The sequence below is a fragment of the Zonotrichia leucophrys genome, unplaced genomic scaffold (genome assembly GCF_028769735.1).
Source record: "Zonotrichia leucophrys gambelii isolate GWCS_2022_RI unplaced genomic scaffold, RI_Zleu_2.0 Scaffold_105_152488, whole genome shotgun sequence".
In the NCBI taxonomy this organism is placed as follows: Eukaryota; Metazoa; Chordata; class Aves; order Passeriformes; family Passerellidae; genus Zonotrichia; species Zonotrichia leucophrys.
The window spans coordinates 44,334-60,776 of record NW_026992310.1 but is presented as its reverse complement, the minus strand read 5'-3'; the positions used below and the strand labels follow the sequence as shown (position 1 = coordinate 60,776).

The 16,443-nt window shown below is 48.3% G+C and overlaps 1 pseudogene; it reads right to left on the bottom strand.

Annotated features, from left to right (window-relative positions):
- The window catches only part of LOC135460817 (uncharacterized), a 72,807-nt pseudogene that overhangs the window by 28,620 nt on the left and 27,744 nt on the right, over positions 1–16,443 (bottom strand).

Genomic DNA, 16,443 nt, shown 5'->3' with positions numbered 1-16,443 from the left:
TGCTCAATGACCTCACATAACTCACTCTGGGATGTCATAGCCCACTCTATGACCTCATGTTACCAGATAATAAATTGTCTCCACCAGCAGAGCTCACACCTGGAGCTTGTTCTCCACAACTCCAGGCCTGTGGAAACCACACAATGCCCATTGTGTGAGAAGGGGAACTGGAAAATCACCACCATCAGTGTCCTGCCAGCCCAGCCAGGCCCACAGGAACATTGGGACCAACGACCATCCGGGACCAACAGAGAGAACCCCAGGACAGAAGAACACATGGGTTAGGGGGAGGGGAAATATGTTAATGATTTTGGAGACATGATTATCACATGTGTGAAAAAGAATAGAAAATCACCAAATTTGCAGATGACACCAAGCTGGGTGTGAGTGTGGATCTGCTGGAGGGTAGGAGGGCTCTGCAGAGGGCCCAGATCCAACAAGGTAAGGTTTAACAAGTCCAAGTGCCGGGTCCTGCACTTTGTCCACAACAACCCCTGCGGCTCTACAGGCTGGGGACAGAGTGGCTGGAGAGCAGCCAGGCAGAAAGGGACCTGCAGGGACTGATGGACAGCAGACTGGACATGAGCCAGCAGTGTGCCCAGCTGGCCAAGAGGGCCAATGGCTCCTGGCCTGGATCAGGAATGATGTGGCCAGCAGGAGCAGGGCAGTGATTCTTCCCCTGTGCTCAGCACTGCTTGGGCAGCACCTCAAGTGCTGTGTCCAGTTCTGGGGCCCCAGGAAGGACAAGGAGGGGCTGGAGCATGTCCAGAGAAGGGCAACAAGGCTGGGGAGGGAGCACAAGAGCTTTGACGAGTGGCTGAGGGAGCTGGGGTTGTTTATCCTGGAGGAGGCCCAGGGGAAACAAGGCAGTGTCAGGGCACAGGGTGGACTCAATGATCTCCATGGCCTGTTCCAACCTTGCTGATTCTGGGATTCTCTCAAAGAACCCTTGAAGCAGTTGCAGGATGAGCTCTGGGCCTCCTCTTCAGGAGCTCCAGCAGCCCAGGTACCTCAGCTTCTCCTGCCAGGCCCAAAGCCCATCCTGTCAGTCCTGCTGAGCCTCTGCAGCTCCTCCTCACTGCCCAGAACAGGGAGCCCCAGAGCCAGACATAGCAGCCCAGATGTGCCCCCTTGGCCTGGGGTGCCTCTGGCAAGGGAGCAGCACCAGGCACTGCAGGAGCCTGCAGACAATTCCTGCAGCACTTGTAGGATGATCCTGCTCCCCAAGGGACGTTCCCATGGTGCCAGGTCAGGAACTGCAATGGGGAGTGGGGCCAGAGAAAAAAGGGCAAACAGGGATGGGCTGTTTGCAGGGGAGGGAACAGGAGTGGGCAATGGGAAGACATTTGTTTCAGGACGAGGAAAGAAAGCAAAGGTGAATCCCAGGAAATGCTCATGGCAGTTTGGGGGTGCCTGCCAGGTAGCCCTGGCTCTGAGCAACAGCCTCTGCAGTGGGACAGGAAACTCCCAGCTGATGGGAACAAACTTTCTGGCTGAGTGCAGAGGCCAGGACAAAGCTGAGTGGTTTCCCTGGTGTCCCCCAGCCCTTGCTGGCCCCAGGGGCTGATGGCATTTGTGCTCCCTCAGGTTCATGTCCCCACACCAACAGCATGGGGGTGCTCCCCCTGCTGTGTGCAATGCAACAGGGGCTGCTGAGCCAGTGCTGCCGTGTCTGTGCCTGCAAGGATGAGGCACCTGTGTGAGCTGGGGGAGAGGCCAGGGCTGCAGAGGGGGGATGTTGTTGGCAGCTCCATGAGGACGCTCTGGGACGCTGCCCTGGGCTGTGCAGTGCACTGGGGATGGATCAGCCCCTGCTCTGCTGCTCCTTCCCATCTGCCCCAGGGCCCTTGCAGAGCCCCAGCTGCTGTTTGCCCTCAGCTGCCATGGCAACCATCAGGACAAGGCGGTGCCAGGGCTGTTCCAGGTATAATTGCAGTGACACTCCTTGGTGCCACCAGGTGCCATGGCAACAGCGAGGGGACCCGTTCCTTGGTTTGGTGCCATGGCAACCAATGCCCGGAGCCGTTGTGATGGTTGGTGGCCATGGAAAGCTGCCCTGGCCCCTTGCTCAGGGCTGGTGTCAGTGCCCAGAGCCAGAGGGGATCCCTTGCTGGCGGCTGTGCCATGGCCACCTGCCCTGTGCCGCGCTGGCCGCTCAGGCACCATTAACCAGCAGCCACCGGCACTGCCAGGGCCAAAGGCCAGGCCAGCCAGACAGAAAGGGGCAGGGCTGGTCACTGTTTCCATGGCAACCGGCACTGGGGGGACACCTGGGTCACCTGGCCTGGCAGTTGCCATGGAAACCCCTGGCAGGGACTGAGGGCACAGCCCCTGGCACTGAGACACTGCTGGGCCGGGTGCTGAGCACAGGGCTGAGCACGCAGAGATGGTTTTGTTCTTGCTGAGCTGCAGCACAGCCAAGGCCTGTCCCTGCCCCTCGTCAGCCATGCTGGGGAGGGGCTGGGGCTGCGGGGGAGCTGGGCAGGGGACACAGCCAGGACAGGGGACCCCAGCTGAGCCCGGGCATACACCAGACCAGAGCACATCATGCTCAGGGTATGAAGGGGGGAACAGGGAGGAAGGGGGGAATTTTAGAGGGAGGACTTTTGCCTTCCCAGGGAACACTTAGGCAAGAGGGGGCCCTGTTTCACCAGTGGGCAGGGTCACTGCCAAAGACACAGACACCAACTTAAGGAACTGTGTCATTGTCATGGTTTGAGCCTGGCACAGAGCCAGTGCCCCCCATGAAAATGCCCTCACCCTGGTGTCTGCTGTGAGATGTGACCAGGAATAAGCAAAACAGGCTTTAGCTTAAACATAAAGAACACTTTATTACCTAAACTACAGGAAAATAGGGAAAAACTATAAGGAAAAGAAAAAAATTGAAGACCTTACAAAAAAACCACTTTCCTCCTCCCCACTACCTGACTTCTCAGTCCGATACATTCTCCCAAATCACCAACTGCCCAGCCTTGGCACCACACTTTAGTATACTCAAACTGCAGTTCATGAAGAGGAAAGGAGTCCTTCTTGTTCCATAGGCTTCCCCTGGAAACACACTGAAACCTCGTGTGCTTCCCTGTCACTTCGGCACCGCCCGGAAAAAAAGTCCTTTTGCCGCTTGTGACATCTTCCTTCCATGCCCAGTGCTCTCACCACCGCGCATGGACCAGAGCTGCTTTTAGGGTTGTCTTTCAAGGATGCCTTGTCTCACTCCAAAAAGGCACAGTCTCTGCTTTGGGACATCTGTCCCCCCCATATTTTTCCAACCCCCTGGGGCCGGGGGGTCCTCACGATGAACCCTCCTGGTTCTGAGCCACTGCTTCCCCCTAAGTGCAGTCTCTGTGTCACAGGAACAACTGAGTCCATGGCCACAAGAAAAGTCCAGCCAAAAGGCCACTCCAAATCATCTCTCCCCATTCAATCATCTCCACGTTCTTCGGGCCAGGTTCTTGTCTCATCTCATCTCTTATCTCCCTTCTTATTCAGCTTCGAGGAGGATTAGCATTTTTTGCAAGGCCCCAATCATGAAAGAAAGGGGTTAAAACAGTCTCTGTCCTGGAGCTGCGGCACTCCCACACACGCTGCCCACACGCTGCCGCTCCGGCCGGGCACTCTTCCCCCCCTTATCCTCCTGGGCCGGCTGCTATCACATTCGGTGTCGCCGGCTCTCTCTCTCTCTCTCCTGGGGGGTGGGGGGGGGGGGGGGAAATGGCTGCCCGAGGGCTGACTCCCTGGGGTCTTCCACCCTTCCATCCTCGAAGGCCTCCTCACCTCCCATCTCTGTCCAGGCCCAGGGCCTACCACGTGGCTGCCCCTCCCCTGCCCAGCAGCAGCGGCTGGACGGGGGGGGGGGAGATCTGACCTCTTCGCCGCGACGTCCCAAGAGAACCTCCCAGGGCCAGAGCCCTGCTTTTAACCCCTGTGTATTCTCGGAGGTGTGTCCAAACCCCACTGGCTACACCAGGTGCCAGTCTCAAACTCAAAACCTTCATTGGTTTGACCACAGCTTCCCAGAATTCCCACTTCTTCCTGGTCAAACCACCACAGTCATTTATATCATGCACAGCTGCAAAGAATTACAAAAGGATAAGCTAAGCAAAGCACATCATCATTAGCAAAGAATTACAAAAGAAGCTCAGAAATCCATCATAACCTATCATTACATTTGGATGACTAACCCCTTGGTGAAACACTATAGGTGTTTGTGGCAGACTGTCGCAGTTGAGGCGGTCATGACATAAAGCAGAGACCACAAGCAGTCTCAGTTGGTAACACTTGGCAACAGTTTATTAATGAAAATGGCTGATCTTTTATACACTTTCCAGTTGTTTACCCTTCTTCTACCTTAGCTACTTGGCCACAATAATTCAATACCATGCCATTGGTGAAAAGTTACTCTGACTCCACCTAACTTTCTAAAAACACTTCATCCAGCTGCGGAATGCTCTTATCTTCCTTCTCTCGATCTCCTTGGTTACGGCCTTGGAGAAAGCTCCTTATCAGCTTCTTCTTCTTCTTACTTCTCGCTCCTTTAGCTAACAGGCCCACTGCTAGCCCCTTCCACAATTCCCCCTTTTTGTTTTTGAACTGTAAATACAGCTGCTATGGATTTTTGCAGGGCCCTTTGCAAAAACCCAAGCAGACAGGGGACACACAAAATCACAATCACAACCATCAACAAAATTCCCACTCTTAATACAATTGTTCCTGTCCTTCATCCATCTTCAAATACCGATATATGGTCTTAGCCAGTGTCATCCGCACGTTCTGCTTCAGCTGTGGAACCATCGATCCTGTCCTTTCCCGCACAGTCTCGGTAAGGTTTGACACAGCGAGCAGGAACCCATCGAGGACCATTATCTGTCAAAACACAAGCATAACCCCTTCCCCAGGTTATCAGTTCCACTGGACCAGACCATATACCAGTGATCAAATCCTTGACCCATACCTTGACATTTCTATGGAAATTTGGTTGCTTAGAATTCAAAGAAGAAAAATGGCAAAAGATTGGAGATAACTGTGAGTCAGTTAGGGGACATAAGAAGTTTAACACATAAACAGCTTTATCTAATCTCACTTGAGGTGGCTCCTGTTGCATTCCCCCTTTTTGTTTTTGAACCTGACGTTTAAGAAGTCCGTGAGCTCTTTCAATAATTGCTTGGCCCGTGGAGACATGTGGAATACCTGTTGAATGCTCAATGCCCCAAGCACGAAAGAATGCTTGCATTTTCTGCGAAGCATATGCTGGGCCGTTATCTGTTTTTACATGACTCGGAACACCTAGAATAGAAAAGGCATGATAAAAATGACGAATAGCATCTTGAGTTTTTTCTCCTGTGAATGCTGAAGCAACCATTGCATGAGAAAAAGTATCAACTGTAACATGAACATACCTAAAGTGACCAAATTCTGGCATTTTTGTAACATCAGTTTGCCATTCTTCTAACACAGAAAGACCTCTAGGGTTGGTACCATAATACTGAGTAACATGAGTCATATGACAGTCGGGACAAGAGGAAAGAATAGATTTTGCTTCAGCAGTAGACAATTTGAATTGCTGCTGTAAAGCTTGAGCACTGATGAAAAAATTGATGGGATAAAATTGCCTGCTGCAACACATTGGGTACAGTTTTGATTGCAGCAGCAGCTACTAAAGAGTCTACATAGGCATTGGCTTCAGCAAAAAATCCTGGTAATGATGTATGGCTGCGAATGTGCATGATAAAGTAAGAATGTTTTCGAGCACCAATAACTGTCCACAACATCACTAATATGGTAAACAATGGTTTCTCTTGAATATTATACAACACTGCTTGATCTAAATGCTTAACCAAATTGGCAACATAAACTGAATCAGTAACTATGTTTACAGAACCAGGAAACAAAGCAAAAGCCAAAAGAACAGCAGAAAGTTCAATCAGTTGAGGAGATCCCTGTTGAATCACTGTCTGATATTCCCAGTGATCATCCTTTCTCCAAGCCACAGCTGCTTTTCCGGTTTTCCCGGACCCATCTGTAAAAACTGTTATACCTTCCACTGGAACAGGAGAACAAATTTGCTTGCCTTCAAAAGGGATCTCTTTAGCCAGTGTTAGAACAGGATGAGAAGGCAAATGATACGAGATTTGGCCTGTAAAACAAGATAAGGCAGATTGCAATTCATGATTATTTTGAAAGCACCATTTGAAATACCACTGTTGTACAGGTACCATTTGAAATACCACTGTTGTACAATGGTCACAGGGTCCTGTCCCAAAATCTCATGACAACGCCTGCGACCCTTGATGATAATATCTGCAAAAAGCTCATAAAGTCCTGGAGCTGTTTTCCGAGATCTGAAAGATAAAAATATCCATTCCAGAATATGCAACTGATCTTCCCAATTATCATTCCATTGACACAGTATTCCACATGGTATTTCATGGTCTTTCAAAATAAACAATTGAACACCAACAGAGGGATCTATCCTTTTAACAAATTTGTGTGCTAGGGCTAATTCAACTTCTTCTAGAGTCTTTTTTGCCGCTGAGGTCAATTGCCTCTCATCAGTGGAGGAAGCGATGCCTGAAAGCAAATCAAACAATGGCTGCATCTGATGATTAGTTATGCCTAAATATGATCGAATCTAACCAACCAATTTCTGTACATCAGTAGCAGTTTTAACATCAATGTCTAACTTTACAGGTTGAGGCATAACTTGAGTGTTGGTCACCAACATACCTAGGTATTTCCAAGGCATGTGTTCCTGCACTTTCTCTGGAGCAATGATCAAACCAAAGGCTTTCAAATTTGTCACAGCACATTGTCTAAGAGCTGACAACTGCTGTTTGTTGTCAGATGCCAACAAGATATCGTCCATGTAATGATAGCAGTAGCAGTTTTTAAATTGCTCCCACACTTTTGACAAGGCCTGTGCCACAAACCATTGACAAATAGTTGGCGAATTTTTCATGCCTTTTGGGAGTACCTTCCATTGATATCTTTTATCAGGTTCAGCATGATTTATAGAAGGCACTGTAAAAGCAAATTTTTCTTTGTCCTGCTCAGCCAATGGAATAGTGAAGAAACAATCTTTTAGATCAACGACAACTATTTGCCATTCCTGTGGAATCATCGTGGGTGTAGGAAGGCCTGGTTGCAAAGCTCCCATTGTTGCCATTACAGCATTTATCTGCCATAAATCATGTAAAAGTCTCCATTTTCCTGATTTCTTTTTTTTTACAAAAACAGGGGTGTTCCAGGAACTGAATGATTCCTCAATGTGTCCGGCTTGCAATTGTTCTGTAACTAACTCTTGCAGGGCAGTAAGCTTTTCAGTAGTCAGGGGCCACTGGCGAACCCGGACAGGCTTATCTGTCAACCATGTCAGGGGTACAACTGGACGTTCATTGCCCTGCAACACAGTGGCCCCCATTAAAAATCCGTAGTAATTTTGACACCCCATTGAGATAAACAATCTCGTCCCCACAAACTTTGAGGAGCATCGGCAACATAGGGTCTGATGTTAGCTTGTTGGCCCTCAGGATTTTTCACATTAATTACAATGGCTGACAGGCCACCTGTTGTAGCACCACCCACAGCATGACAAGGGTCGGGTTGAGGCAACTGCATATTTGTTAAAGCAGTGCGCTCAGCCACTCTCCTCCAAGTTTCTTGAAATACACCATATTGTACTGGCTGGAATAGAATTTTAGCAAGATGAGTGATGTCATAAGGTGCAAGCAAATCTGTGTTAATCACACGTATTAATTGCATTACCTCTGAGGAATTAATACCATACTGAGCTACTTTCGATTGGAGGTCTTGCCCAACCCTCCAGGCGAAGACATGATGACTGTCGTTCTGTCCTGTTCCAGGAGCTGCTTTGAAAACTGGAAAAGCCATAGGGTTATCACAAGCAACATTTGCATTGGCACTGTTCTCCTGAGGTACTCTTGGAGCACCTAACCTTTCTATGATGTCCCAATTCTTTTCTTCATCTGCTTTCCTCCTAACAAATTCCCAAAACTCCTGAGGGTGTCGAGGAAGCACAGTGACTTGGCATGGAGGCAAAGTCCATGGGGCAGTAAGGCTAGAGCTCTTAGAAGATGAAGGGACCAGAGCTCCTTGCCCCAACACAGGTGTTACTGCGGGAGACTCATCAGTTAATTCACTGTTGCTGTCACTGTCACATAGAGGAGGATACGGCCTTGCAGGTTGTTCAAGCATCTCAGAGGGGAGCGGGGAGGCAGACGGCTGGACCAGAGAGGAGGGAAGCGGGGGGGCAGATGGCTGGGCTTTTCTCTCTGCTAGAGACATTTCAGCTAACTGGCGTAGCGGTGTAGTATGTACAGGCACCATCGCGAGCTGCTGCGCAGGTGTGAGATAAGGAGGCTTAGGGGTCTGATAAGAAGAGGCTAGGGCAGGTTGCCCAGAAGTTTTGGCAGCTTTCCCAGAAGCCTTGGCAGCTTTCCCAGAAGCTTTGGCAGCTTTCCCAGAAGCTTTGGCACCCAGCCCAGAAGCTCTGGCAGCGCGCCAGGTAACTCCCATGGCATCTGAACTTTCTTCACCAAGTTCCCCATCAGAGCCCCCTTCTACCTCAGAGGCCCTCTCTGCCTCAGCCCCCCCATCAGATTCTGTTATCAGCCCCGACTCTTCATCCGCATCTTGCTCCGTTTCTCTCTCTACTTTCCATTGTTTTAAAGCCTCAAAGAGCGAGTTCCAGGTTACTGCTAAATCAACAGCTTTTTTATCTCCCGCTCAAATAACTTGCCAAAGTCTGTCCCCGACTTTCTTCCATGCCTTAACACTAAATGCTGTGTCGGGATCAGTGCCAAGATTCTGTGATTTAGCCCACAGCAATATATTACGAAGCTCATAGTCTGACGTATTAATTCCCTTATTTCTTAACAAAACTTTCCATGTAGACAGAACACTTTCTTCCTCTTTAGATAAATTTTGTCCCATTATTACTAGTTGGTGGCTCACCTACTTCCAGGTGTCTTGATTGGAGGGAATCAGGTCCGGACCTCCCTGTGGCTTCCACCTGCCACTCTCAGCTGCACCAACGCCGCCTCCCCCACTATGTCCCAGTGGGTCACGGTTGCCAATTGCTAGGACCCCGTATGGGCCCCCACCGACTATGTTCTTATCACGTTGGCGGTCACCAGAATGTCGCAGTCGAGGCGGTCATGACATAAAGCAGAGACCACAAGCAGTCTCAGTTGGTAACACTTGGCAACAGTTTATTAATGAAAATGGCTGATCTTTTATACACTTTCCAGTTGTTTACCCTTCTTCTACCTTAGCTACTTGGCCACAATAATTCAATACCATGCCATTGGTGAAAAGTTACTCTGACTCCACCTAACTTTCTAAAAACACTTCATCCAGCTGCGGAATGCTCTTATCTTCCTTCTCTCGATCTCCTTGGTTACGGCCTTGGAGAAAGCTTCTTATCAGCTTCTTCTTCTTCTTACTTCTCGCTCCTTTAGCTAACAGGCCCGCTGCTAGCCCCTTCCACAGCAGACAAAGATTCTGGCTGACTGTCAAGGTACACCTTACAGACATCAGTAGTACTTTAGTGACACTGTTCTTCATCCTTTTTTCTCAATCTCATTCCAATTAGGAACAAGAATTCTGTTGTGCATGGAGCTGACACCTTTTTAATTCCAGACTAATGCCCCAAGGCCCTCTGCTGTTCAGCTTTACCATGCTGTCTGTGGCTAGCAAGGCTTGGGGGGCCCTTTCCCCTCTGGCTGGAAGGGGCCGGGTCCCAGTCCCTGAGGGGCACCCAGGCTCCTGGATGGAATTCCTGTGCAAGTCCCTCAATGTCACAGCAGCCTTCACATGGAGCCCGTGGATCGGAGCATTTCCCAAAGGGGCCCTTGAGGCAAACAGGGACTTTTGGTCTGGCAGGATGTGTAAAACAATATCCTGCCAGATCTCCTTGTTCTCACACAAGGCTGCAGGGACAAATTCCTATTGTTCCTTCCCAGGTTTCAGGACTCGGAGTTGTCTTTCCTAGGAGCTGCTCCTTCAGCTGCCTTGGGAGGGCATTTTGGCCTCCGGACCCACACTTTGGCTGCATTATTAGGGCTGCTGGATCCAAACCCTTTATCTCCACAAACAGTGGTGACTGGAGGTGGATCTCCTTTTTGCAGAATCATTCTTAAAATTGCAAGATCAATAATGGTGCTACCCTGTCATGGGGTTGAATAATCCAATCTTGTTCATTATTGTTTAACAGAAGTACTGTAATTTCTCCGTGATATTCTGCATCAATTCCTCCTGCCATGACAGGAACACTTTGCAAGGCCAAGCTCCAAGGGAGCAGTTACCAAGGCAAAGTGTCCTGGAGGAATCTGAATTCCTGTTTCAGAACTGATAGGTCTCATTTGCTTCAAATTTCTCCACATTAATTACAATGCATGAAGGCCCAGCCCTGCAGCCTCTGGGCTGGCCCTGCCAGGGGCCATCAGAGCCAGAACAATTTCCCAGGCAGCCCAAGTCTCACTGCCCATGGTTGGATTTGCAAACTGGGGGCAGCCGTGCACAGCCAGTGGGTTCCATTTTTCCAGTGTGCCATTGCTAAGGGCTTGGAGCACATCTGGGAGATGGGTTCTCCATGGGCAAAGGTTCCCATCTCCTCATTTTTTCAACTGCTCTTTTAAAAACCCCTTCACCCTTTCAACCAATCCTGCAGCTTGTGCATAGTCTGGTACATGAAAAACTCTGCAGGCTTAATCACTGTATTTTTCACAGGAACAGACAAAGCACTCTGCATCACAGTATCAGCACACCCTGTAAAAATCGCCAATTTCCTCGCTTCCTCCCTTTTTCATTGTATACAATCTCACAAAGCTGACCACTGACATTAGGGTCCTGGCCAATCCTGTTCTGCAGGGTATTTAGTGTTACATTCCTGAGCAGCCAAAGCTACCAAATTAGCATTGTCAGCACTGTTTCACATCATTATTATTTTATATGTAGATAGTGATATAGAAATAGATAGATATAGGCATATATACATATATATATTAATATATTATTATATTAATATATATATGAATTATATATATATACGTCTTATTATACTATAATTATCTATATAGATATTTATGATATCAATATTTCACTTGTACAAATGCATATCAGCTCAAGATTAAAACCTTCTTCTATTGCTCCATGTGGGAGCATTCCAACAATAACTGTTCCATCTGAAGTTGCTGTTTCCTATGTACTCTCAACAAATTCATCTTTGTCTGCCCAAACCCACAAGGTCTTTTCCTTTTCCATTTGCAATTTTTGGATGCATTTGAAGACATCCAGGGGTGCAGCTTCTTTTACCCGACTGCCCCACTGCTCACACGGGGCTCCGAGCTCAGCCCTCTCCAGAGCCAGGGAACTCCAGGGAAGGGTTTCCCAGCTGGGAATTTCTGATGGCACTGATTCCTCACATTTACACTGAACAAGTGACATTTTGTGTGCATCTGGACAGACTGTGCCAGTTTTGCTTTACCAGTGGGCACGGTCAGCACCACGGACACAGACACCAACTGAAGGAATCAGTGTCATTTCCTGCAGCTCAGAGCAGCAAAGAATCACAAAAGGAGCAGCTCAGCAATGCACCCAACCATCCCCACCAAAGATTGCAGCAGTGATTAAGAAAGATCCAGCAGCATTTACCCTCAGCCTTTACCATCCCCCAGACCCACACAGCAGCTGGGGAAGCTGTTACAGCCAAGGGCTGCAGAGCCACTCCTGGGCACTGGGAATTCCTGCAGGTGCCTCCAGCCCCAGGTGAGGCTCCAACCCTGCTGGGAGAGGGCCCAGCTCTGACAGTGCTGAATGAACAAACTGACAGCACTGCTAGTGTGGCAAAATCTGCTTTCATCCTCCACTTGGGTCCCTCCCAGAGCCTGGCCAGGGCTCAAGGAGGAACCAAGGGAGGTGACTTTGACCATAGAGCCCCAAACAAGGCCAGATGTCAGATTTCATGGCTTTGTCTGGCTTCTAAATACACAAAGGTCAATACGTGATTCAAAAATGAGCGGCTACATCTATCTCAGTGCTAATGACCATGCATATTTCATTAGGGAGCAAATATAAAGATAACCTTTGCTTGGAAGGTTCATCCAGAGGCCACCTTTGGTTCAGGGCCTGCTGTCCAGGCCTCACTCAGGCTGGTGTCCAGGCCTTGGCACTTCAGGGACGTGGTTTAGTGCTGGGCTTGGCACTGCTGGGTGACCGACTGCACTGGCTGAGCTCAGAGGGCTTTTCCAACAGAAAGGATTCTGTGATTCCATTATTGTATCCACTGCATTCAGCTGGGCCTATTTTAGCAGCATCCTATGCTCCAAAAGTCTCCTCTTGCCCAGCTCCTGTGGCCTGAGGCTTCAGCTCCTTCAGCTCCTGGTGCTGAGCTGCTCATGCTGAACAAGACGACTCGGAGAGAAGAACACAGTCCATGCAATTCCTTCTGGGACACGGAGAGGGGAGGCTGTGCAAACAGGAGCATTGTTTGCTGTGGCCTCCTCTCTGCCCTTCACACCTTTCAGCGCTTTGAACCAGCCAAGAGCTTTCTCCAAGAGTGCAATGGAGCAGCTGTTCCTGCTCCTGGGTCTGGCTCTCTCCAGTCTCTGCCCTTGCTTGGTTCTGTCCCTCGTGCTGTGCCCTCTGTTCCCCCAGGGCTCGCTGGCTTCTGCCCAGGACTGTGGCACGGGCACAGATCCAGTGATCCAGAGCCTCCTTTCTGTGCCCTTGCAGCTGCCTGGGCACAGCAGCTTTTTCCATCTGGAAGCTCCCCATGGACAGGGAGTGCCCAGTTCCATTCCTTGCACAGCCTCCAGCAGCCCAGGGCTGCCATCTCCAGTCCCTGCTGGCACTGGGGGCTCCCAGGTGCCTCAGGCTGCTGTGACACCGCTGCACACGGGAGGGAAGAGGGGCAGGGGCTGTGCTCAAAGTCAGCTCCATGTGCTGCTGCTGCTGCTGCTGCTGCTGTGGGGTCATTTGTGCAGCCCTGGCCCAGAGTCAGGGATCAGATCCTGCCAGTCTGGCCAAAGGCAGCTGCTGCTGGTCCCTCTGTGTGTGCCCGTGTTCAGCAGTGCTGCTCCATCAGTCTGTGCCCAGCAACGGGGAAAAGCCTCAGCCCTGCAGGGCCAGGAGCTGCCGGGCTCTGCCTGAGCAGCTCAACCAGCAGGAAGGGAGTTGCTCCACATGGGAACCAGGAGCAAAGGACATTTCTTCTGTAGGACATGTTTTCTATTGAAAGGGCAAAAAAGGAAAAAGTAATAAAAAACTATATAAAATGTGAAAGATAAAAACAAAACCCAAGTGTGCAGTGAAAAATCTTCTCTAACTTTGAATTAAGAGGTAACTGATCTTTTGAAACAGAACTCAGTTATTTATTTTGTAAAGGTGCTGATGGCATGGATCCATCTTACTGACATCAGCAGGCTTTATAAAAAGTTTTTGGGGATTGTTTCCAATATTGTTATTTTAAATTGTGGTCGAAGCAAGAGGAAATTGCTTTCTGCCCTTCCAGCTCCAAGCAGGACTGGAAATGGAAACTCTGTCAAAGCCCAAATCCTTTACAAGATGACCTTCCCTCTCACCCTGCGAATGAGCTGCATATTCCCTTTCAAACTGTCAGGGATTTCTTAGAGACACAAAGTTCCACTTACAGCTTTTTGCTCTGGTTTGGAAGTGCAGAAGGGCAATTCTCCATCCACCAGCTCCAGACTGCACTGCCTCAGGAGCACGGCCCACTCGCCAGCTTTGGCCCACTCGTGGCACTTCTAGAGGAGGAAGAAAGTGCAATTGCACAATTCCAGCCAATCAAGAAGGAAGAACAGGACAGACAAAACCCCAGCAACGGGGAAAAGCCTCAGCCCTGCAGGGTCAGGAGCTGCCGGGCTCTGCCTGAGCAGCTCAACCAGCAGGAAGGGAGCTGCTCCACACGGGAACCAGGAGCAAAGGACATTTCTTCTGTAGGACATGTTTTCTATTGAAAGGGCAAAAAAGGAAAAAGTAATAAAAAACTATATAAAATGTGAAAGATAAAAACAAAACCTAAGTGTTCAGTTAAAAATCTCTAACTTTTAATTAAGAGGCAACTGATCTTTTGAAACAGAACTCAGTAATTTACTTTGTAAATGTGCTGATGGCATGGATCCTTCTTACTGAACTCAGCAGGCTTTATAAATGTTTTTGGGGATTGTTTCCAATATTGTTATTTTAAATTGTGGTCGAAGCAAGAGGAAATTGCTTTCTGCCCTTCCAGCTCCAAGCAGGACTGGAAATGGAAACTCTGTCAAAACCCAAATCCTTTAGAAGATGACCTTCCTTCTCAGCCTGGGAATGAGCTGCATATTTCCTTTGAAACTGTCAGGAGTTTCTTAGAGACACAAAGTCCCACTTACGGCTTTTTGCTCTGGTTTGGCAGTGCAGAAGGGCAATTCTCCATCCACCAGCTCCAGACTGCACTGCCTCAGGAGCACGGCCCACTAGCCAGCTTTGGCCCACTCGTGGCACTTCTAGAGGAGGAAGAAAGTGCAATTGCACAATTCCAGCCAATCAAGAAGGAAGAATGGGACAGACAAACACACTGTACAGATCCAGGTGTTCAGCTGGGACTGTGGAGAGTTAGGGTCCTTGTCAGTTGGATGTGTGTCCCCAGCTGCAATCTCTGGGCCTGCAGCAGAGTCTCACTCAACTGCCAAAGCAGAAAGCTCAGGCGCTGTGCTTACAACGGGCTCGTCTGATGCAAAGCTGTGAGAGCAATGTGAGGGCAGAGCCAGCCCAGCTGGGCCCAGGGCTGAGCCCAGAAGAGCCCTGGCAGAGCCCAGAGCAGCCTCAGCACCCGCAGAGCCCGGCTGCAAGGAGAGAAAGCAGAAACCGCCCGTCAGCTGAGGGCTCCTGTCCCCTTGTGCCAAGGCCTGCGGTGCCCAGGCCATGCTGACTGTGCCCAGAGCTGCCCATCCCTGCTGCCTTAGGCACAGAGCAGGAGGGCAGGACATGTATTGAAGTGAAGGGAGACGACCCATCTTAATTGATCAGCATCGAGCTCCGGTTTATTGATTCAACCATTCACTTTTTATAACAGTGTTAATTAAGCTCGTACATATTGCAAAATCCGAGCTCATCATAGGCCACAGAGCAAACTCTAACCCCTCCTTTTGTTTTCAATACCTGTGGTTTGTTTATTGAAACCAAGATTTGTGTTCTCACCCTGATATGAGTGGTTCTCAAAACTCACTTTTTACTTTCCCAAAACAGACAACAATAGAATGTTCACCTGTTATGAGAAAACTGTCTGAGAACCCTGCTGTTTATAAAAATGTGCCTGAGAACTTAGTTATTTACAGAAGCAGGCTTGGGAATTGCTGCTTACAGCTGCCTTTTACTTTTCCATCGGCTGTATATTTTCATGGCCTTTTTTCCTTCAAGACATGTCTGAGCAAAATTCTCCAACATATTCCCACTTTTTTTTTTCTTTTTATCATAAGGAGGTTAGTATGCCGGGTTTCTCTGTCATTCTACTGACCATATCCTAAAATACAACCAAAGATACAAAGCAAAATAAGTAAAAGCATTATAAGCACTCTTAGTATCTCTATAAGGTAGTCCCAACAAATGCAAATCATAAAATAAACATCTAGCATAAATCAAACTTAACAGCACTTAAAATATTTAAAATATTTAAACTTAACAGACTTATTTACAAATCAACAGAACTTACATGTAAAATCACTTAAATCTAATAAAACTTTAACAAAAATCAACTGACTTTAAATTCTACATAACTTAAACCTAATATAATTCAAACTTAACAGAATCTAACTTTACTTAAACCTAATATAATTTAATCTTAACAGAAAATTTAACAAAAAACCTCAACAGTATTTAACATCCAATGGCACTTAATAGATAATTCAATCCAAACTACTCAACAACAAACAAAACTTACTATAAAAATAAAATATAGCATCCACTACAACTTACTTACAGGCCTGACTCCAAAATACTAAGCTAAAACAACTCCCCTCACGTATTTGCTGCAGCATTTATACCAAAAAGCACACTCATACAATCGCTTCCAGACATCTTTAACATTTTTAAATTTCCCAAAATACAATTTTGGAGTCTGATGTTCTACCAATTGAGCTGTCCGGGCTTCTGATGTTTTAAAGTCTCTGTCAATACAGGTGATCTCAAGACAGCACAACCAATGCTGAGCCAAAATCAGCCGAAATTTGACCCACGCATTCACTGCTGATTCCTGTTTCACAGTCTCTGCTAGGAAGAACAAAAGTCCCTTTAACCTGGCGTCGTTTGTTTATTATCACTGGTTTCCCAATTGCAGCAGAGATCCCCTCTTTTTGCTGACAAAAGTCACAACCAATACGGTTGTTATGTCTCAAACTGTAGCTTTTGCCGGCTGCGGGGCGGAGAGACAAG